We start from the raw sequence: 22,647 nt of genomic DNA, 5'->3' as shown, positions 1-22,647 counted from the left end.
TGTTGTAAGAAAGGGATACACATTTACATCTCAGCTTTATTTCCAGCCCTTAATAAGAACCCACCTCTTTCTCCACTGGAGGTTTGGTATTCTCTAAGGAATGCCTTCAACACAGACAGCACCAGCTCCCCTTGTTATTCTGGAAACCAACAATTGTTTGCATGAAACACAGTAATGAGGCACAGGAAGCTAAAATTAGGCACAGCGATAAAATAAAACAAAACACCTGCCTCTTCACTGTCCTGAAAAGGGCTTTAAGCTATTCTAGGGAAGAAAAGTGAATTTTGGATTCCTCAAAATGTATTTTTTTTATTTTGTTCTTCTCCGCTGAAACAGAAATTCTCTCTTATGCTTATGCCAGTTCTTTAACAGAACAGGAACGTTCAAAGTTTTAAGATTTTACTAGATTTCCGATTTTAGTAAGCCAGCAGTCGCCAACTTTTCTGGACCAGTGTGTGGGGGCACATTTTCAGTTCTGAGCAAGTTCTATGGCCCCCAGTCACAAAATGACTGCTTTGGGGTGTGTGGCATAACACAATGTGGCTGCTGTGAGGGCATGGCAGGATACTAAATTAGCAAGAGTTCCATCATGGGTGTTGCCCTGTTCTCTGGAAGACCTCATACTTACCAGAGTGAGTCAGGTATGTCCTGCTGGTCCCTGTTGTGGAGGTCACAAACACAATGATGCTGTCTAACAAAAACAGGGAGCATCCCCCAGCACAACACATATGCAGCTCTCCCTCCATCCCTCACTCCCTCTCTGCCTTTAAAATTCAACAAGTGAAGCTTTCCCCACCTAATAATAATAAGGCATTGTTAACCAGTAGAATTCCTGCCTGCTAGGAAGCAGTTATAGGCATAGATGCCCTGAGAGTGACAATGGTAGAAACCCTACTGCCAACTCATATCAAATCTGACGAGTATTCTTTCCCCAGAACATGCATCTTTGATTTGATTTTTGCCTAGTGGACTTCAATTTTGTAGAGCTGGCCTAGATAATTCAGTCTGTGTGGATCACCAATATTTTTTTTTTGGGGGGGGGGACACGAAAAAGCAAAGGCAAGCCAATTGCTGCTTGCCTCATTCTGCTCTCGGGGGTTTTCTCTGACACAGCCGCATTGGCTGCTGGCCACAGATGGCTGAAATCAGGGCAAAGTCCCAATGTAAACAAGGCCTAAGATGGCTGGGCTGGGATTTGCCTCTTCCAGAAAGTCCTGCTGCTTGAAGTGCCATCCGTCATCTCTGGCAAACTGCAGCGGAATGTTTAAAAATCATTTCCCCCTGGGTCAGAGAAATGATTGAGAAGTTCCTAGGCAGAAATAGGAGGTGGGGGTGGAGACGCAGCCTAATCTTTTCCTTGGTAGTTATTTTTGGGCCTTCCAGATGTTGTTGAACTACAATGCCCATATTTGGCCATTGACCAGGCTTTGAGGGGCTAATAGGAGTTGTAGTTGTGCAATTTCTGGAGGGCCAAATGTTCCTCACCTTTGCTGTACACACTTACATAGGAATGTCCCACGGAGCTTAGTGGGACATGCTTCTGAGTAGGATTGCACTGGAGTTCAGGGGTTGAATTGTGGCTGATATCTGCTGATCAAAATGAGAACTCATTAAAAGTGATATTTGGGTATAGATTGGTGTTAGTGTGTGGTTGCTTATCTTAAAAGGAAAAGCCTTAGTCATTGTAGTGTCTTAAATATAGGTAACTGGCATCTTACACTGCTTTCACCATGGCACGACACAAAATGGCTACTGTGCAAAATAATATGTGTGGCACTTTTTAGTAATGAATTGGTGCGTTTTGTTTCAAGTAAGGGAGGATGACTGGTGCCCAATTCTTTCCAATTACTATTGTTCTATGCAGTCCATATGGGAACAACACCCAGTTCCTGAATAAAAAAATTCCTTCCAGTAGCACCTTAAAGACCAACTAAGTTAGTTCTTGGTATGAGCTTTCGTGTGCATGCACACTTCTTCAGATACCGGCTACCTATCTGTAACTGGAACCCAGTTCCTGTTTATTGTTGCTGGTCTGAATGAAGTAGGGGGGGTTGGCTGAAAGGTTTCTACAAAAGCAGAATCTCCTCCCATCCCACAGGTTGCTACTTGGTAATTATTTTGTAACATACTTTCCCCTCTACTATTTGTTTAATGCCACCATAGCTAGGGAACATCCCTATTTATAGATATTCTCATGTTTGAAATTCTTAATCTGAAATGCTTTATTTGGAACACTTCATTTTAGTTATTTAGTAAGGGTGTCTGACTATGGGAAATTATTTTTTGTATTTGTTTTATTTGAAGTGTTTATAGATTTGAAGTGCTTATCGACTGAGAAATAATCAAGTTAACAGCACAATCCTATACATGTCTGCTGGAATAGCTCAGTTGGTAGAGCATGAGACGTTTGATCTCAGGATGGTGGGTTTGAGTCCCACATTGGGCAAAAGATTCCTGCATTGCAGAGAGTTGGACTAGATGACCCTCGTGGTCCCTTCCAACTCTACAATTCTATGATTCTATGTCTACTCCACAGTAGAGTTCAATGGGACATATACATCCATGTAAATAGATATAGGATTGCAGCATACATCTACCAGAACTGGAACATGAAATAGACTGCAAAGGAGCACTAATCCCCAAGTGGAGATTTCAGTGTTTCTTGTTCCTTCTTACATTCAACATGCAATAAACACATTTGTTAAACTATTAGGAAAGGCACATATATATGGTGTGGGTGGGAAGAATTGTAGACAAAACCTTTCTTCTTTCAGCTCTCTGACCAGTAAGGGGCACTGTTGGTTGTGAGAACTACGGTAATTGGCCAGTAACTGAAGGACCAGTTTTCATTATGGACTGACTGACTCACTCATAAGCACAAACATCAGGTGCTATTCTCCAAGCTTCAAAATGGAAAATATATACCCGTTCTCACAAGTCACACAACTGTAGGAATCTAATTGTAAATTAATGACATATTTCCAAGTTGCATTGAGATATTCTCAAGATGGTATCAGCAATTACAATTATCATCATTGTGCTTACATTGCATACATTTAAGCATTTAACTGAATCGCTGAATTTAATTAATATTTGAGTCTGCATTTTACCCTTTACCCTTCTATACTCACATATCTATGGATTTGCTAAACAAGGAAAACACTTTCTGCAGCTGATGAAGTGGACAGTAGTCCATGTAAACTTATGCCATAATGAATTAATTTGTTTTTAAGTTGCTACAAGACTCATTTGTTGTTCACAAGCTGATTTATCACTAAGTATGAATGCCGATGAAACCTCATTTCTTCCACCTGTTCCACAGTTCAATTTTCTTACAGTCTAATGAGGCTTCCCCCCCCCGTCCAATATTTTTATTTATTTATTGAATTTATATACCTCCCTATGCCTGGAAGGGACGCGAACGGCGCTGTGGTCTAAACCACTGAGCCTAGGGCTTGCCAATCAGAAGGTCGGCAGTCAAATCCCCGTGATGAGGTGATCTCCCGTTGTTCGGTCCCAGTTCCTGCCCACCTAGCAGTTCGAAAGCACGTCAAAGTGCAAGTAGATAAATAGGTACTGCTCCAGTGGGAAGGTAAACGGTGTTTCTGTGCGCTGCTCTGGTTTGCCAGAAGCGGCTTAGTCATGCTGGCCACATGACCCAGAAGCTGTCTGCGGACAAACGGCGGCTCCCTTGGCCAGTAAAGCGAGATGAATGCTGCAACCTCAGAGTTGTCCGCAATTGGACCTAATGGTCAGGGGTACCTTTACCTTTACTTTACTATGCCTTGAGGTCTCAGGGGAGTTCACACAATAAAATCAAAATATAAAACTACAAAATACATAATCAAAATAAAGACAACAACCCAATAGCCCCTCCCCAAAACAGAATGTCAGTCAAATCAATCAAATCAAATCAAATCAACCAAAGGCCCGGTTAAAAAGGAATGGTTTTGCCTGGCACCTAAAAGTGTATAATGAAGTTGCCAGGTGAACTTCTCTGGGGAGAACATTCTACAGATGGGGAGCCGCTGCAGAGAAGGCCCGTTCTTGCGTTGCCACCCTCCGGACCTCTGAAGGATGGAGGCACACAAAGAAGGGCCTAGGAAGATGATCCCAGAGTCTGGGTAGGTTCATCTGGAAAGAGGCAGTCCTTGAGGTATTCCAGTCCTGAACCATTTAAGGCTTTATAGGTCAAAACTAGCATTTTGAATTGGGCCCAGAAACTAATTGGTGGCCAGTGCAGTCGGACAAGGATTGGTGTAATATGCTCAAACTGTTTTGCTTTGGTGAGCAACCTGGCTGCTGAATTCTGCAAAAGCTGAAGTTTCCAAATCGTCTTCAGTGGCAGTCCTACATATAACACATTGCAGTAATCTAACCTTGATGTTACCAGAGCATAGACAACAGTAGTTAGGCTATCCCTGTCCAGATAGGGGCGTAGCTGAGCTACCAGCCAAAGCTGGTGGAAGGCACACTGGGCCACGGAGGTCACCTGAGCCTTGAGCAACAGCAAAGGATCCAGGAGTACCCCTAAACTACGAACCTGCTCCTTCAGAGGAAGTGTAACCCCATCAAGAGCAGGCGATCTGCCACCCATCCTGTCTTCGGAACTACCCACTAACAGTGCCTCAGTCTTATCTGGATTGAGTTTCAGTTTGTTGGCTCTCATTCAGTCCATTACCGAGGCAAGACACTGGTCCAGCATTTCCACTGCCTCACCTGTAGATGTAAAGGAAAAATAGAGCTGAGTGTCATCAGCATACTGCTGACAACATACGCCAAACCTCCAGATAACCCCACCCAGCAGTTTCCTGTAGATGTTAAACAATGTGAGGGATAGGACTGAGCCCTCAGAACCCTACCTTGAAGGTTCCATGGAGCTGAAAAACATTCCCCAAGCAACACCCTCTGGGAATGACCATCCAAGTAGGACTCAAACCACCTCAAAGCAGTGCCCCCCAACCCTAGTTCAGAGAGTCGCTCCCAAAGGATACCATGGTCGATTGTATTGAAAGCCACTGAGAGGTCAAGAAGAATTAAGATGGATATGTTTCCCTTGTCTCTCTCACGACAGAGGTCATTATACAGGGCAACCAAATCAGTTTCTGTGCCATAACCGGGGCTAAACCCCGATTGAAATGGATCCAGAAAATGAGTTTCTTCTAATAGTGCCTGGATCTGGTCTATTTGAAGTGAGAGCCAAAGTGATCTCTCCTGGTAGTTTGTGTGCAGCATCATTTCAGAACCGATATGTACACAAGCAAACATTCCCAAAAAAGTACAGCTGCCATCTTCAAACAACTCCCAAGTATTAAATTAAATTCCATGGGGTCCCTAAGTTTCTTGGAGGATATGAAAAAGAACAAGAAAGCTGCTCTTGTCTTACAACTATCTCTCTTTCTCTTTTGATGCACTTGTTGATATACTTCCCTATATATTATTGCTTAATAGTTCATCTGCAAACATATACGTAGATGATTGTAACATGCCACACCAACATTTAAGTAGTGCAAGATTCCAGGTGCTTACCAGGTTTGTTTTTCCATTGGGAATGAGGCATAGCAGAGACTGTGGCGTCTTTATGATATATGGTTTGTTTACACATATATACAACTTGAGCCTAGGATGGAGGGGGCTCACAACATTAACACCCTAATAAGGTCTTGCTTCTCCCATCCAAAATCACGAAAGTCTCTCCTTCACAAGCTTCAGCCTGCTTCCAGCTTCCAGCTCTCTCACACAACTCGGCTCTGGCTTTTGTCCTTCTAACTATCAGCTAGTTGAGGTGGGGGCCACCCATTTGTTCCCTGGCACAGAGCCACTTCCTTTGTTACCTTAACGACCCATACTTAGCCCATTACCTCACTAAGAAGCTGGCTTGGCTATTCCAGCAATTGAATCCCTGCTGGATCCTGGAATTAGAAGAGGACTCAGGCATATAGCCTAACACCCCCCCCCAAATTATATTACACGGGTCCCTTAAGTTCCCTGGATGAAGAGAGAAAGAAAGAGAAAATCTGCTCTTGTCTTATGACTCCCCTCCTCTTTCCATGTATACACTTGCCGCTGTGCTTCCTTAAATCTTACTTGGTAATTGTTTATTTGCAAACATGTAGATGATTCTAAACATACAACAGTGTGACGCTATGCACACATAATCTCACCAAGTTCTGTATTTCTGCAAACTGTGCCGCCCCTTGCCTTGTGCATGTGTCCATGCCCACAGAGTCATATTGGCTATATTAAGCAAAGACACTCACAGCCTGAACACTGAAACTAGAGGGAATGGTATGTTCTGCATTATGCACCTTTAGTGGAATTTAGGTATAAACAACTTGGCATTCAATCAGCTGGACTGGAAAGGTACTTACCAGCTTTGACAAATCAACTATGTCAGGCTGGATGTGCTGCCTATAACCCAGTGTCTATCAACTATCACCATTCAAAAAACATAGCTTAGGATATATATTGGATAATTATTTATCAGCAATCTAGGAATAAAGCTATGGGGGGGGGGAGTAAAGATGTTCTGTAAATATGTCAAACCGATCTGGATCTAGTTTGCATGCAAGTATGACTTTTTAACTGGCAATGAAAAAGTTAAAACTGATAACTGATTCATGAATTCTTCCTTTTTAAAAAGTGTCCTATTAAAATGCAGATGCAGCTTGCCGTTTGCAAAGCACATGGTTATTTCAGATTTGGTATGGGAATCCTTTCTAAGTGTATTTGTATCTTTTGGCTGGAGAGTCCAGCTGTCTCTTATAGGCTTGCACGTATCGCTTCAGATGTCAGCAAATCATTGAAAAGTGTCAGAAAGCGGGAAATGAAAGATAATTACCCAAACTGTAGTGAGCTACTTTGAAAATGAATAGGATCTGTCAGATAGTCCTTTGAAAGCAAGGAGCTAGCTGCCTGAACCGGACATATTAAATGGATATATCGAGAGGCAAGTAATGTTGCTTTAGATTTTGATAATCAGCATGTGCTGGGTATTTGGGAGAGAGAAGCACAGAATGGCAGAGAATATCTAGAGGCAGATATTTAGGCATGTGATGTCTAGTATTGTTCAACATACACAAAGATGTTTTTGCCCTTTCTCTTTAAGAATACAGAGTGGGCCAGTTATGGTCTATAGAGGTGCTTTCCTCTCCAGAATTTTAGACACTTTATTGCCTCCTATAAACATTACACACACACTCCCACATACAGTGGTTAGCTTTTAGAGCTTGTTCCCATTCTTCCTTTTCCCCTTAAAATGTCATGAGTAGAGAAAGAGGAAGAGGCAAGGAAGAAGAGACAGACCCTTAGCTAAGCTTTCCAACCATCTCATTAGGTCAGAGGTGGATAACTTCCAATGCAGGGTCCTGATCTAGCCCAGCTTTCTGCCTCCATTCTATATCAGGGTTGGGAAAGCTGTGCTCCTGCAGAGTTGTTGGACTCCCAACTCCCATCAGCCCCAGACATCCTTGGCCAGTGGCCAGAGATGATGTGAGCTGTTGTCCAGCAACATCTGGAGGGACAGAGGTTCCCCAGCCCTGTTCTATATGCAAAATGATGCACATGGCTGTTTGGACCATGCCTCTTGCTGGATAGGACTTCAGGTTCACTGCCAGGCAGTGATGGCAGATCTCACAATGCAGTTCCAGGTAAGAGGACTCGATTCTAGTTATTTTCCTACTCTCATCTCCAACAGTTAATCTGGATGGTTAGAGTGGGCCACTGTCTTTATTTTATATCTATGGGTAGTATTCAACTTTTACTCAGAGCTGTTGGCATCAAGAGACAATGGAGTGCGCCTCTGGGGGTGAAACCAAACTACTGTGTTAGCAGCGCTGAAGTGACCTCCCCAGGACACAAACATGGGCAATGGGTCTGGAGATCCTGGGCTGCCCAGACAAGACCCCCTTGCTCGGCCTTGCTGATGTGGTCCAAAGGAAAGCAGAGCAATACATTTGGCACCAGCTTGGCTGCAGGAGTTGCTGGGAGGAGGCATACAAGATGCCGTTCAACCACCTTAGGGACTCCACTAGGGTTTACTTCTTAGTCTTTTCATCTCTCCCAAGATATCCCACAAGGCAGCTGAGGTTTAGGATCAGAATTTTCCTTCTCCTAGATGGGCAGTCTTGCCAGGTTGATGAACCCCATCTTCCTCTTCCTTCCTTCTACAGCACATGCGGTTATTAGTCTTGTGTGCTCAATCTGCCAGAGGCTGTCTTCACATTCAAGGGACCTCCCTAACTTACTGAGGGTTTGAGACCATTGGCTACCCTCACCTGGTTTAGCCAGCCAGCCAAAGCCATTTCCTGGGGTGCGGCCACTACCGTTTACTGACAGCTTCTAGGAGCCACAGGTGAGAGCTGATTGCACAGTGGGGACCAGAGGTAGACAAACTACCCCAGAAAGAGCATGACCTGTCCCTCACCAGAGGTACTACTCCTTTCCTAATACCCCATACACCTCTTACTTGTAGATCCATTGAAATGAATGAACATGACTAAGTCTCATCCATTAAATGAGCCTATTCTGAGTAAGTTAAGTATCATAAAAATATAGGGTGCTAGTCAGCTAACTGGAAGCCTTTTTCAGCATTAAGAAGTGCATGTGTATCCTTAAAAAACAGAGTAGTATTGTCCTGTTTTACTAACGCTTGTCCACTGACTTAGCTGACATTCAAGCTTAAATTTTATTGATGTAAAAGTAAGTCAAAAACATGCTGCATTTCAATGAATTGATTTGTTTTTGGAGGCTTGATTTAAATATCTGAAAAGAACACAAAACAAAACAAAGGAATTGAAAATGAGTGAAGTTTTAAAAAGAGAACAGATCCTTGTCGCTGAGGAGATGTGTAGCTTCTCCAGGGAATTTGGTTCCTGCATAATCCCTGCGACCAGGAAACAAGGCGCGTCAACCCAGAAGGAAGCGGAAAGTAAGAAAAAGGAAAACGTGTCTCAGAGAAACAAATTCCTAGAACTCTTCTTATGCTAAGTATGCCTTTTGCTGCTCGCCTTCAAAACTCATTTTTATATTCAACTACTGAGGCTAGGTCTCATTTTGTTTAGTTACATTCATAATATAATATTCATAATATTCACTTTCATAAAAATGTGCCAAGGCGGTAGACGACATATAAGAATAGAAGCATCAATACAAGGCTTCCATAAAAACATCAGTAATTCAATTGATGGATGAAAAAGAGAAAGAATCACATTAGCACAGGCATGTCTAAACAATACAGTTTTCAAAATTCTGAAGGAATAGCCTGACAGGACAATTCCACAGGGCAGGGATCTCTCACACTAAACACTTGGTCCCTAGTGAAGGCCAACTGAATCTTAGGGACATGAGGAACTTTTCTTGGGGTATATAGGCATGCGTGGTGCGTATTCCCATCTATCAATGCTGATTATTATTTTTTAAATATATGTATATAGCCTCTCGGGTTTAGTCTAATGCTTAAATGGTTAAATGTGCAGGGCTGGCTCCAAGCTTAAGGGGACCTTTAGCATGAGGCCCATTTTTGGTGGGGGCCAAACACTGGCTCTCTTGCAGTAAATATAAAAAGGTAAAGGGACCCCTGACCATTAGGTCCAGTCATGGCCGACTCTGGGGTTGCGGCGCTCATCTCGCTCTATAGGCCGAGGAAGCCGGCATTTGTCCGCAGACAGCTTCCAGGTCATGTGGCCAGCATGACTAAGCCGCTTCTGGAGAACCAGAGCAGCACACAGAAACACCGTTTACCTTCCCACTGGAGCGGTACCTATTTATCTACTTGCGCTTGACGTGCTTTTGAACTGCTAGGTGGGCAGGAACTGGGACCGAGCAACGGGAGCTCACCCCTTCGCAGGGATTCGAACCGCCAACCTTCTGATTGGCAAGCCCTAGGCTCTGTGGTTTAGACCACAACACCACCCGCTTTATAGTAGTATTAAACCATGTGACATGCATTTACTTTATCACTTTAGCCACAAATATTCCTTGTTTCAACTGCAATCAAGCTGAGAGGTAGTTCACAGATTTTTGCAACATATTGAAACTCCGCTTTTGATATGCAGATGTAAAAATCTAAAAACACACTTCAGTAAAAGAATATTCTGCAGTGTTGTGTGTGTGTGTGCACATGCACATGCACATACAACTGGAAACATGGCCATGCCTCGTACACACGTGTAACATTCTCCTGGAGCAAGGAAGGGAAGCCCACCCTCTGATTGCAGGTGAACTTTTTTTCTTAACAAGGAGACCTCTTCCCATCCAATATCCTATTTGTGGGGACCTCAAAGAAAAGGGTAAAACTCATCATATAACAACTCTTGTAATTGTATCTAGCTCAGGTTGAAAACTAACGAGGTCCTTTGTACTAATGGCAGGAGATAATTAGCACTTACACAATGCTAATCTTTTTAGAATGAGACTTGTTACACTGATACCTTGAAAAGCGTGGAAGTGTGGCTAATACACTTTAGCAAACTGGAGACGCCAGGGTCATAAAAGAGACGTTAGCTGAGCTCAAACAATTAACACCAGTCATATCCCCACAAGTCAGCTCAGATTCATATTAGTCTTCATTAAAAGGGTTAGTCTTTAACTGGATTTGCAATTCCTCTTAACTAGGCGTTCCTTTCAAAGGCTGCTGCAGAGCAAACACAGCACCGGCAAAGATACATTGACCTTATTTAGAAAGTTTCATTTATTTCACTGAGATGAGTTGTTCTTTAGATTCCCTTCCTCCCCCCGCCCACTCCTTTATGAACTGCCATTCAGGTAAAGGAGCATTGTGAGTGGCTTCTTCAGCTCAGAAAATTATTTGTAAGGCTGTGGCAGACTTTGGACATCCCAGTTGGCAATGAGGAGAAAGGGCTGCTTGTTTCTGGGGTGGCAAGAGAAAAGGCTGGTGCAGGTGGTGAACCATCAGTAAAACATTGTTGGAAGGGAAGCTTGCAGGTGCTAATTCTGCAAATGGATGTGTACTTCCTGGACTGAGCACAAGCTAAAGATGCCTGCCAATACACAACAGAACGGCACTGTTGCCTTATGAGTGAATAAAAAAAGATGTTTCAATGCTGTCGTCGGATCTCGACGATTTGCCACGGAGGACAAAAAGTCTCCTATAAAATTTGATTTAAATAGTCCTATCTCATTTGCACCCTGGGTGACCAGATTCAATTGTGCTGGTGTCTCCTATGCAGTATGATATCATAGCTTCAGAGGAAGGCTTTCTTTGGAGGTCACATTAGTTTGTCCTGGGGATGCAATCATTTTTGTGTCATGGACAATGTTTTACTGTGAAGATATGGGCCAGATGGCTCAGTCACTTGCAGTCCAGAGCTAAACAGGCTCTTTATTGTTGGGGAATAAACAGAACTGATTGTCTCTTGCTCATGAAACTCTAGTGCCCGTCACTGTTTAAACATGAGCTATTAAATTTCCGTGCCTTGGTGAGAATATGCAAAACAACCAGGGGACAGCCATGAGCTTTGAAAATATGTAACCTATGTATGTTTTATTTATCCATTTTTAGTTACGATCCACCAGGCCTCCAATATCCCCTTTACCTGTGATGTGAGGGCAGCTGTAGAGATGGTGTCAACTAGTAGCCAGGGATAGCTCTATCACTAGGCAGAGTGAAGCCTTCACCTCAGGTGACAGACGCTGGAGGCATCTCTCCCTCTGGGCATTCCCCTCTCTTGGAGATCATGCACTCCCAAATTCAAGTGCCGTGGGTCATGTCATTCAGCTTCTACTGTTGAAATAATTTCACCTGCCATTCCACAAAGTTGGAATGTACAAACATGTCAAATGTTTAATCTACAAACATGTCAAAACAAAATAAAACCAATAGATTGTTCTTGTTGTTTTAAATGCAACAATTTATACACAGCAAAATAAAGCAACAATTAAAATAATTCCACTGTAGATTAAAAATGTAAAACATGATCAGCCTAAGAAAATAAGAAAGGCTTTGCCTGGTGTTGAATGGCCAGAAGAAGAAGAAATTAGAAGAGTCAGCTATCTCTCTCACGGGCCTACAATTCCCAGAGTTACCTAGTAAGAAGGACTGACAGTTAAACCACACCGAGGACTGCAGTTTTGTGGGGGGTATGAGGGTCTCATAACAACATGCAACACAACATGTGTCTGTGGCACCCAGGCACCCAAAATTCCATGCCCACTGAGCAGCCACAGATATCATCAGACTATTCTGGGGAGCAGTCCCTCACCTCCCAGATTTTTTATACTTGTGCAAAAAATAATAATAAATGAGGTTCTTGCAAGCCAGCTGATACCTTCCTCCTCAGGCCCTCTGAGAACTGAGATTACTGTTAGTGATGCCTTTCAGGTCAAAATTGGACACCAGCATCACATTTTAGAACATGGGTAGTCAAACTAAGGCCTGGGGGCCGAAGCCGGCCCAATCGCCTTCTAAATCCGGCCAGCGGACAGTCTGGGAATCAGCGTGTTTTTACATGAGTAGAATGTGTCCTTTTATTTAAAATGCCTCTCTGGGTTATTTGTGGGGCATAGAAATTCATTCATCCCCCCCAATATAGTTTGGCCCCCCACGAGGTCTGACTGAAAAAGTTTGCTGACCCCTGTTTTAGAAGTACAGACAGCGGCATAGTTAGCCGCCTGGGCTTTAAAGCCCAGGGAAACAGGAGTGCAGGGCCACTCAGCTCTCCCCAGTCTGGTGAATGCTCCCCCCAACACACCAGTGGCATAGCTAGCCTCTCAGGCACCCACACAGGGGGAGGGATGAGATGCCATGGGGCAGAGCTAGCTGCCCATGGGGGGAGGCAAGCCACCCACTGGGTGGGGCAAGCTGGGGCAGGGGTTAGCCGCCTCCCCCTCAGCTGGAGGGCGGCCATGGCCGGGAGGGAGGTGGTGGCTGGGGCGTCCTGCAGGCCGCAGGCCTCACGTGCCCCATGCCACGTCCGTGCTGCATTTGCAGGCAGTGCTGGACCCATCCGTTGGGGGGTGCGCTGCAGCCCCCATGCCGCCCGTGGCACCCTGCCCCCTTCCACCGCTACCAAGTACAGAACAAATCAATTCCCTTGTGAAGTGTGACTTAGCCATTTTATCATGTACAGTGGTACCTCAGGTTACATACGCTTCAGGTTACATACGCTTCAGGTTACAGACTCCGCTAACCCAGAAATAGTGCTTCAGGTTAAGAACTTTGCTTCAGGATGAGAACAAAAATCATGCTCCGGCGGCGTGGCGGCAGCAGGAGGCCCTATTAGCTAAAGTGGTGCTTCAGGTTAAGAACAGACCTCCGGAACGAATTAAGTACTTAACCTGAGGTACCATTGTATGCTGAAACTGCTTAACAAACTGATGTTTTAAAAGAGTGGTTCCCAAACCTTTGGTGGCCACCGCTCCCTTGGCTCTATAAACTCATCCCACTGTATAAAAAGCACTATTCAGAACAGCAGCAGTTCACACAACCCACTAAGGAAGATAGTAACACAATAAAATTCAAAGTAGTAACAATTAATGGAACATTTTTTTCAAAATCTAATTAACACTATTTGACAAAATTGATGAACTTTATCCAATGATAACAACTTTTCAAAGTCTGTTAGTCATTTACATCTTTAATGCCCCCCGCCTGCCTGCCTCTTAGTACCCCCTGAGTAATCCCACCCCCCTTCGAGGAGGTGGTACGGCCCACTTTTGGGACCGCTGTTTTAAGGAGTTGCTTTTAAATTGCTGTGTTTATATTATATGCTTAGTTATTAGAAACTTTTTTATTTTTTATTTACTTTTATTTTTTGCTTCAGAAACATTTCATGGGGAAATGGTTTATACATTCTGAATAAATATCCCCTTCTCGTAGTTTTGGTGTGTTGTGGTGGCCTGATAGTACAGTTGGAAAAATTGTGACAACAAATAAATTGATTGGGCTAATTACGGATCAGTAAAATAGTAATCTCTTCTTTCTCCCTCAGCTATTTTTTAAAATAACTGTTACAAGATGGTTGTGTGCAATCTCACATTCTCAGCCTCGGCAGCCACTGGCTCACAGAATGCCCCCCCCCCCATCAAGAAAGGATGATAACAGAAACTTTCACGTATCATACTTTCCTGTTAGGGTTTTTGTTTTTAGGCAGTCAGAGCTCTGAGTGTGTATGTGTGTCTGCCCCCATCTGTGACTCTTTCTTTCTGTGCAATGTCAAAAGTAGTTCTTCCTTTCTTTAATTGCACCCAAAGCCAACCTTGACTGGCAAGGAGAAAGTCACTGACAGGTTTGGGCTCAGTCCAGACCTTCTCAGAGATCCTGTCAGCTGGCTGTTTGACAGCATGCAAATTTATGCAAATACAGGGGCAGTGGATGAACACCTGCAGAAAGTGACCATCCCCCGGTCCTTCTATGCTGTACCGCCTGTGTAACTGGGGTTTTCTCCCCCCCCCTTCTGAAATCTTGCTTGGTCTCTGTCAGTTTATTATGCATTTGTCAGCAGAATATGGGGCGAAAAGGAACTGCGCTCTTCTTTGTCCTGAGGAGCAACAAAGCTCCATGTGGAACTGCAAGTGCCAGGAATGGTGAAATGGCTTCTGTTCAGCCCTTGTGAATCTGACTTTCTGTCTTCTGGACCTTCACTTCAGCGTTTGAACTCATGCTGGGTTATCCATGTCAAGGAAAGGCTTCTGTTTTCCTGGGAGTAAAGGCATCCTCTTAGCTGAGTCGTTGCAAAATGAGAGAGCTCATTTGAGCAAACTGAGCAGCTGGAACTTTGGGGCTTTTTAAAGAGCTGCATAAAATCTGCATGCGATTTGCATCAGCTAGCCAAGGAGGAGAGGCAGCAGGCTGATGTGCTAAACTAAACTATTTGACACGTATCTCATAACACAACAGGGTGTGAAGCTGGATCTTTAACAATTTGTCCTAGGGATACTTTGTCCAGGAATTGTTTTGGTAGTATCTGCACAGTTGTTGTTGTTGTTGTTGTTAATTAATAACAGATGGATTTCTTGAAATTGTAAAAGAGCTTTTATTTTATTTTTGAAAAAAATACTATTTTAACCTCAACCTCTGGATGCCTAGAAACGTTAATGGCAAATTAACTCTGTCCTCCTAAAAAATATGTAATACACAGAGATTAATGTTGTATGTGTACGTCACACATCTAGGGAGTTACTAAAGGCAATAAAAGAAGGTTGACCTATTATTATTGGTAATATTATATTAGTAATATTACGCAGCATCACTAGCAGACACAGTGTGTAGACTAAGCAAGAAAGACAGGTTGGAGGACTTTGTTGTCTAAATGTAAATATGCAGATGAGACAACAGACGGAATGGAGAGGAGGAAAATCAGATAAAATGTACCAAAAGGAAGAATAAGCTTTGAAAGGGCATCAAAAGTGTAACATGTGTTATGAATAGACTCTGTGAGAAAAACTAGAGAATTATCTGTAACTAATTATCTGTCAATTTCGGTCCACTTGGTCTCTCGTTTTTCCAATCTTAAATGCAGTTCTTAACATTTATGCCACAATTTGTGATATTTTTGAATGAAAATCATACTGAAAATTCATCAACATTTTAGTGTGAATTTCTTATAATAAATGCAGTTTTGTATGCAGTTTGGACTAATATACAGTGGTACCTCGGGTTACAAACACCTCGGGTTACAAACACTTCGGGTTACAGACTCCGGGAACCCGGAAGTAGTACCTTGGGTTAAGAACTTTACCTCAGGATGAGGACAGAAATTGTGCGCCAGCAGCAGCAGGAGGCCCCATTAGCTAAAGTGGTACCTCAGGTTAAGAATCATTTCAAGTTAAGAACGGACCTCCAGAACGAATTAAGTTCGTAACCAGAGGTACTACTGTACACATTTTTGCAAACAATTACCCCTAATATATTGATTTTTTTGTATGTTGGTTTAACTAATATGGGGTTTTTTGTACACTTTCCCCTAATATATGCATTTTTGTAAACCTGTATTAGAAAAGTGCATCACAAAATTCAGACAAGTGCAAATTTCAAAGGACAGCTGTGCTTCAGTGCTCATATTGTTTTGAAAAGCACAATTTTGCTTGTCTCCCGAGACAGATGGATGCCTACCAACAATTTTGATAGATTCATTGTTAAACTTAAACTGAATCATCCCCCCCCTACCCCTGTTTAACCCAACTCCAAAATTCAGAAACTTGACATGAGCCAACAGTGTGACGCGGCATCTAAAAAAGCCAATGCAATTCTGGGCTGCATCAGTAGGAGTATAGCATCTAGATCAAGGGAAGTAATAGTGCCACTGTATTCTGCTCTGGTCAGACCTCACCTGGAGTACTGTGTCAAGTTCTGGGCACCACAGTTCAAGAAGGACACTGACAAACTGGAACGTGTCCACAGGAGGGCAACCAAAATGGTCAAAGGCCTGGAAACGATGCCTTATGAGGAACGGCTAAGGGAGCTGGGCATGTTTAGCCTGGAGAAGAGGAGGTTAAGGGGTGATATGATAGCCATGTTCAAATATATAAAAGGATGTCACATAGAGGAGGGAGAAAGGTTGTTTTCTGCTGCTCCGGAGAAGCGGACACAGAGCAATGGATCCAAACTACAAGAAAGAAGATTCCACCTAAACATTAGGAAGAACTTCCTAACAGTAAGAGCTGTTAGACAGTGGAATTTGCTGCCAAGGAGTGTGGTGGAGTCTCCTCCTTTGGAGGTCTTTAAGCAGAGGCTTGACAACCATATGTCAGGAGTGCTCTGATGGTGTTTCCTGCTTGGCAGGGGGTTGGACTCGATGGCCCTTGTGGTCTCTTCCAACTCTATGATTCTATGATTCTTTGAATCAGAGTTTAAGGGGGGAACCCTTTTAATTTAATTAAAAAAAAACCCCACTATCAACCACTAGTCCAACAAGCTCTGAGGGAGAGTTACCTTGAAATAGTCTGGTTTTGAGCTAGGACTCGCTACACATTTATTAAAGTAATGCTCTAAATAAATGCTTTCTTCTTTTGGGATGCTAACCAGCCCTAGTCCTTAGCTTAGAAGTCAGCTACCCCTCAGAGACAGCCTGTTATATACCACATATTCCATAGCACCCAGTGTAAAGATCCTCATACAACATTTTTACTATTTACTAGTGGTCATTGGCCCACTAGTGAACAATTTGTTTAAGCTATTTAAAAACATAAGGTGCTGGTAAACATAATCCACTTTCCTAACAGAGAATATAAAGGTGACTACATATCTTTTTAGGCAAATAGCTTGAGAATTTCTAGTAGAACAGGGATGTTTTGAAGAAGCAGATCTACATTGTTATCTACTATTACTCTGTTACTTAGATATAATCAAGAAAATTCACTGGTACATCTCCTCTTTGCTATATTCATCCTAAGTGAACTGTGAGGGATCCGACAGGTTCCAAAATCCATATTAGGGAAATGCTTTTATCCACAAAAATATCACAAAGCTGGGTACAATCTTTTGGGTTCTCCAGAATTCTTAAATCAGGCTAGATGGTAAGAGGAGTAACACAGGGGGGAGAGATTCAAATTGCCTGGTGTTGAAGCCATGGAGTCTGTAGCTGATCAGTCTTAAGATGGAATATGGGGAGCAAAAGGTAGCAGACATTCAAACATGGTTCTTTAGGTGCTATGCAGGTATTTGATTGTACCAAGGCTAGAGAGATCAAGAAATATAGGCAACTCCACACCTGTGCATGACCATGTGGCAACGAGAACCCAGAAGTGGTGAGAGAGAGCTGGAAAGTCTGAGGCTTATGAGGAGACCCTCCGCAGAGTCTGAAGAAAACGTCTTCTTCAGGATCTGGGGAGGGACTCCTCACGAGCCACAAGGACTCTCCCAAGTGCTCCCCAGTGATGCACATTTCACTTATGCACTCGGGAGCCTGGAATATAACCCACATGTAAGTGGGGAGTCTCCTGTATAACAATGGCTGATTCCCCATCTCTGAAAACATAAGAACTGGTTGCTACCCAAGTCTATCTCCTTTCTTAGGCAAAACATTCAGGTTCTCCAATAGGCAGAAAATGAGCATCAAGAGAAACTAGCTAGTCCTTATATTAGCAAAGGCACAAAGTAATTTTGGTAGCTGTGCCTAGGTAAAAAGTAAACAAGTTGGGTAGCTATACTTAGCAGTTGGAGGGCACGTTCCCTAATAGAAGGCAGTCCCCATCTTAAGGTAATGTAAAATCGCCTTTCTCCAGTTTAGGATCTCCCTGTTGAATGGCCATATGACAGACAGATGTTAACCTTATGCAAACAAAGTGGCCCAGCAGAATTTCAACAAGGCCATTGAGACTGAGAGGACTCTTGAGAAGCTCCATAGGACAAAGAAAACCTTGAAAGAATGCACATGTCCAGGCGTGGACTCTCTCTCATTCTTTCCATAAACATGGCCGTCAATTTACTGCTTTGCTTGCAGGCGGACGGCCACTGTTGGAATTCAGCCCTGTGTCAAAGAATGAAGAAAGCAAGTTCTAAAGCTGGCATTATTCAATACACGTCAGTTCTAAAGTGTGAAGCATTTTATTATTCAGCGTAAATCAGTTCAGGTGTAAACTGACTGAACCAATAAACATGAGTTTTGCAGTTAAAAAAGAAAATCAGGTTTTTCTGTGGTTTTTTTCTTTTCATTTTGCAGACTGGGAGGGAGAACCGATCTACCAGCTGAATTTCTTCACCATTTATTGACAAATACGGTTTAAGAGAGCCCACTGTTTGCCTTTAAAAAGGGAAGAAAGAAAGGAGAAGATACAGAAAATGTTTCTTGATGCTGGCTCTCTCTCTCGCTCTCTCTCTCTCTCTCCCCCACATTGTGAAGCTGAAGGTAGTTGCATTTAAGCAGCTGAATGTGCTTTCACTGCTGCTGCTGCTGCTGCTGCTGAAGGGCTGTGGTCACTCAGGCAGCAGTAACTTTGAAAAAATGACCCGTCTACACCCAAACAATAACAGAATCCCCCTTTCTATGTTGGCAACGCCCACGGCTTTCTGTTCATTTCAAGACTCCCCACATAGATGCAACTGTTTGACCAGCCTTCTTCTGAACAACTTAATTAAGCAAAAGAAAAAGTGTCAGTTACTGCCAACCTACGAAAAACAGAGCTGTGGGGGTAAAAAGGGGAGGCTGCATTAACCCACATTCCTTAACCGGTTAACTAAAAGGAAAGCTTTGCTTTATAGTGGTGCCAGGAATATTCTAACACCAGCTAGCCATTCAGATGATCAAGACATATTGTTTTGTACATCACACCAAACACAATTAAGAGCTTGCAGCAACCTGTGTCTTAACAACTGGTATTAGTGTGATCCTGAGAATTACCAAATCTTTGTCAGCACACAGCACGTACCCTGTCTCCCCCGCTCTCACCCCCCATTCATTTCGAACTATCCTAAGGAGACCAAACAGATTTTTAAACTCTTTGAAACTGGAAAGGTTTTTAATTCTCCCCATTCTCCTTGGACCAGCGGCATCATGGGAAATCTCAGTGTGGGAGATTTGCTCCTGACGTTCACAGAGGCTGGTGGGATTGGGGGATATGCCATCCTTATATGGCAATGCCCAGATTTACATTAGGAAGGGATAAGCAGCAAGTGCAGGCAGGCAGATGCCTTAATGGACCCCGGGTGCTGTACCACCAACAAGAAAGAACGAACTAGGAGGGTTTTGTTTGGCTTGTAGACAACTTGCCTCTCCCAGACTAGCTTTTGCAAGCTCTGAACAGGCTGAGAAGTCTTGCAACTTTACTAGCTACTCTGATGGTAACTGTGAATCTAGATACTCAGATCTAGTACTGGGAGTCTTAAAAACCTGAGTGTGTCTCATTAACTTCAATGACAAGAGAAAGATGCTTTCTTATTGAGAGTCCTAAATCATACGAACAAGTACCAAAGTGACTGGAGGTTGCTCCAGGTGGTGAGCCCATGATGCGCATGGCTTGAAGGAGCATTTCCTCCCCCATCATTCAGCCTGGACACTGAGGTCCAGTGCCGAGGGCCTTCTGGTGGTTCCCTCACTGCGAGAAGTAAAGCTACAGGGAACCAGGTAGAGGGCCTTCTCAGTAGCAGCGCCCGCTCTTTGGAATGCCCTCCCATCAGATGTCAAAGAGATAAACAACTACCTGACATTTAGAAGACATCTGAAAGCAGCCCTATTTAGAGAAGTTTTTAATATCTGCCATTTTAATGTATTTTTAATCTTCGTTGGAAGCTGCCCAGAGTGGCTAGGGAAACCCAGCCAGATGGGTGGTGTACAAATATTATTATTATTATTATTATTTGTTGTATGAGTTCATCCATTTCACCATCCTATTTGCTGGAAACCAGCATCAAAGTAGTTTGCAGTGATGTCGTGAGATGGCCAAAGCGGTGGATCCTTCTGGCCAGTGGGAACACACAATCAACTTACAATGTAGGGCAACCTTCACTTGATTTGGATTCAAAGGGGCTCCGGGTGGCTGATAGTACGTATGAACCAGGCTTTAGATACTTGCCTCATATTCCAATGTCTGCTTTGTTCTGCATGCTTGTATTTGAAGAGTCTGCCTAGGTGTGTCTGTTTCTAAATGAAACAAATGTGTGCATGCATTTATTTATGCACCCCTTTGCATGAATGCACAGCAAAGAAAGTACTGCCAGATGGCCACTTGTGGATGACCATAACCTAATGGCAGGGCATGTAGGGTGGCAGCTCCTAAACCTAGAGTTATCACTACGACACCTACAGATGCTAGTGTGACTGCCAGTGCCTTCTATGGGGCCTGGAAAAAGCCCCCGTCAATAGCCACTCAAAAATCTACCCTTAGCATCCAGCTAAGTTCCCATTTGCAATGTCTCAGTTTCTCCCACACTGAACACCCTCTTAAACATGCACACATTTAATTGCATGCCAGGATTGGACTCATACTCTCCCCATTCATTCTGTACAAAGGAGAGGTGCAAAAGAGATTATCTCTGTGGGCAAGTGTGGCAGTTGCTGATGTAGGTGCCTTCCTGATTGCAATTTTTCTGCTCTGTTGGATTTGGCAGCCATTGTGTGTTCTGCCACATACTCTGTGGGAGCCATTTTGTGACTGACACTGATGGCACTTTCTCAAAATTCCAAATGTGCCCACTGGCCGCAAAATAGGTTGGCAACCCCTGTAATTCTGTGGTGCCCATACCTTCTGTTGCTGAACACAAACACTATTCTTAGATTTTGACTCTGAAAATACATACCGAAATTAACCAAGCCAATTTTTAAGAAATTTTATTTTTTAAAAAATATTTTTATTGCATTTTTTTCCAGATAAAGATATACAGTCAGATATACAAAGAAACATTAACAACAAGAAAAGAAAGGAAAGAAAGATGGATCATTTCAGAACTTATTTCCGTCTTCTACCGGACTTCCCCACATCTCCCCCACAATGCATTCTTAACAATAAAAAATATCAGCAAATTATAACCTTGTTTCATGCGTTTCTTTTGTACTTTCAAATAGTTGCATTTTAAGTTTAAATTACTTATTGTCAATTTACTCTAAAAACAAATATGGTGTCATTTTAAACATTTAAACATTAGTCCTTTCATTAATTATTATTTAGTTTCATATATCATCCACTCTCATTGCTGGAGCTAATCTTTCCAAATCATGCGAATTCTTATAATTCATATAATTTATAAAGTTTTTGCAGATAGTCCTTAAATTTTTTCCAGTCTTCCTCCATTGCTTCTTCTCCCAAATCTCGGATCCTGGCAGTCATCTCGGCCAATTCCATATAGTCCATCAATTGCGTTTGCCACTCTTCCAGTGTGGGCAAATCTTGAGTCTTCCAATGTTTGGCGATAAGAATTCTTGCTGCTGTAGTTGCATACATAAAGAACGTTCTGTCCTTCTTTAACACCTTTTGGCCTACAATGCCCAAGAGGAAGGCCTCTGGTTTCTTAGGGAAGGTGTACTTAAACACCTTTTTTAACTCATTATAAATCATTTCCCAGAAGGCCTTCACTTTTGGACAAGTCCACCATAGGTGAAAGAAAGTCCCTTCAGCCTCCTTACATTTCCAACATTTATTGTCCGACAAGTGATATATCTTAGCAAGCTTGACTGGGGTCATGTACCACCTGTATATCATTTTCATAATGTTTTCTTTCAAGGCATTACATGCCAATTTTTAAGAAATTTTAACTGGGTGTCCACTGTCCACCTACAATGCAACCACGAAACACTAGAGAGGTGCCTGCTTCAGTTCAGGGTGCTTTACTGCACCTTGGACAAGCCCAGAATCCCTCACTGGTTCAAGATTTAGGGTTCATCCAAATCAGCTGCACAACCAAAATACTAACACGCTTTTCATACAGTTTAACTTAGTAGTTTGTAACACATTAATAGCATTTTAAATAAGGCTTGTGACTTCGTTTTAATTATTAATGTTGCTAAAAATGGCATACTTAAATATATTAAAATTTATTTCATAGTCACTATGTCTTAAATTATTGTTTTCTTTTTCGATGTTATGTGTCCAAAGCATACAGTATTTACTACCTATGTCCCCTAGCTGTGAATGAGTGTCCATTTAATTATGAATTTTAGAATGACCTGATAGGTATTCTCTAGCACTAATAAACTAAAAGGAAAATAATCAGATATTATTTTGTGTGAAGAACTATCATATAGAAACATACCTAGT

At 42.7% G+C, this 22,647-nt stretch overlaps 1 long non-coding RNA gene across 1 annotated transcript; it reads right to left on the bottom strand.

The window, feature by feature from the left end:
- Positions 1–64: 64 nt before the first annotated feature.
- On the bottom strand, positions 65–11,743 carry LOC309531202. The gene is made up of 3 exons (XR_014219135.1): positions 11,556–11,743; positions 1,505–1,587; positions 65–139 (listed from the first exon to the last, which is right to left on the bottom strand). It is a non-coding gene; the product is annotated as an uncharacterized lncRNA (long non-coding RNA).
- Between the last annotated feature and the right edge of the window lie 10,904 nt (positions 11,744–22,647).

Source organism: Podarcis vaucheri (genome assembly GCF_965113315.1).
Source record: "Podarcis vaucheri genome assembly, chromosome: 4".
Classification (NCBI taxonomy): Eukaryota; Metazoa; Chordata; class Lepidosauria; order Squamata; family Lacertidae; genus Podarcis; species Podarcis vaucheri.
Note: the sequence above shows the minus strand (reverse complement) of the source record. Positions and strands in the feature narration are given on the sequence as shown.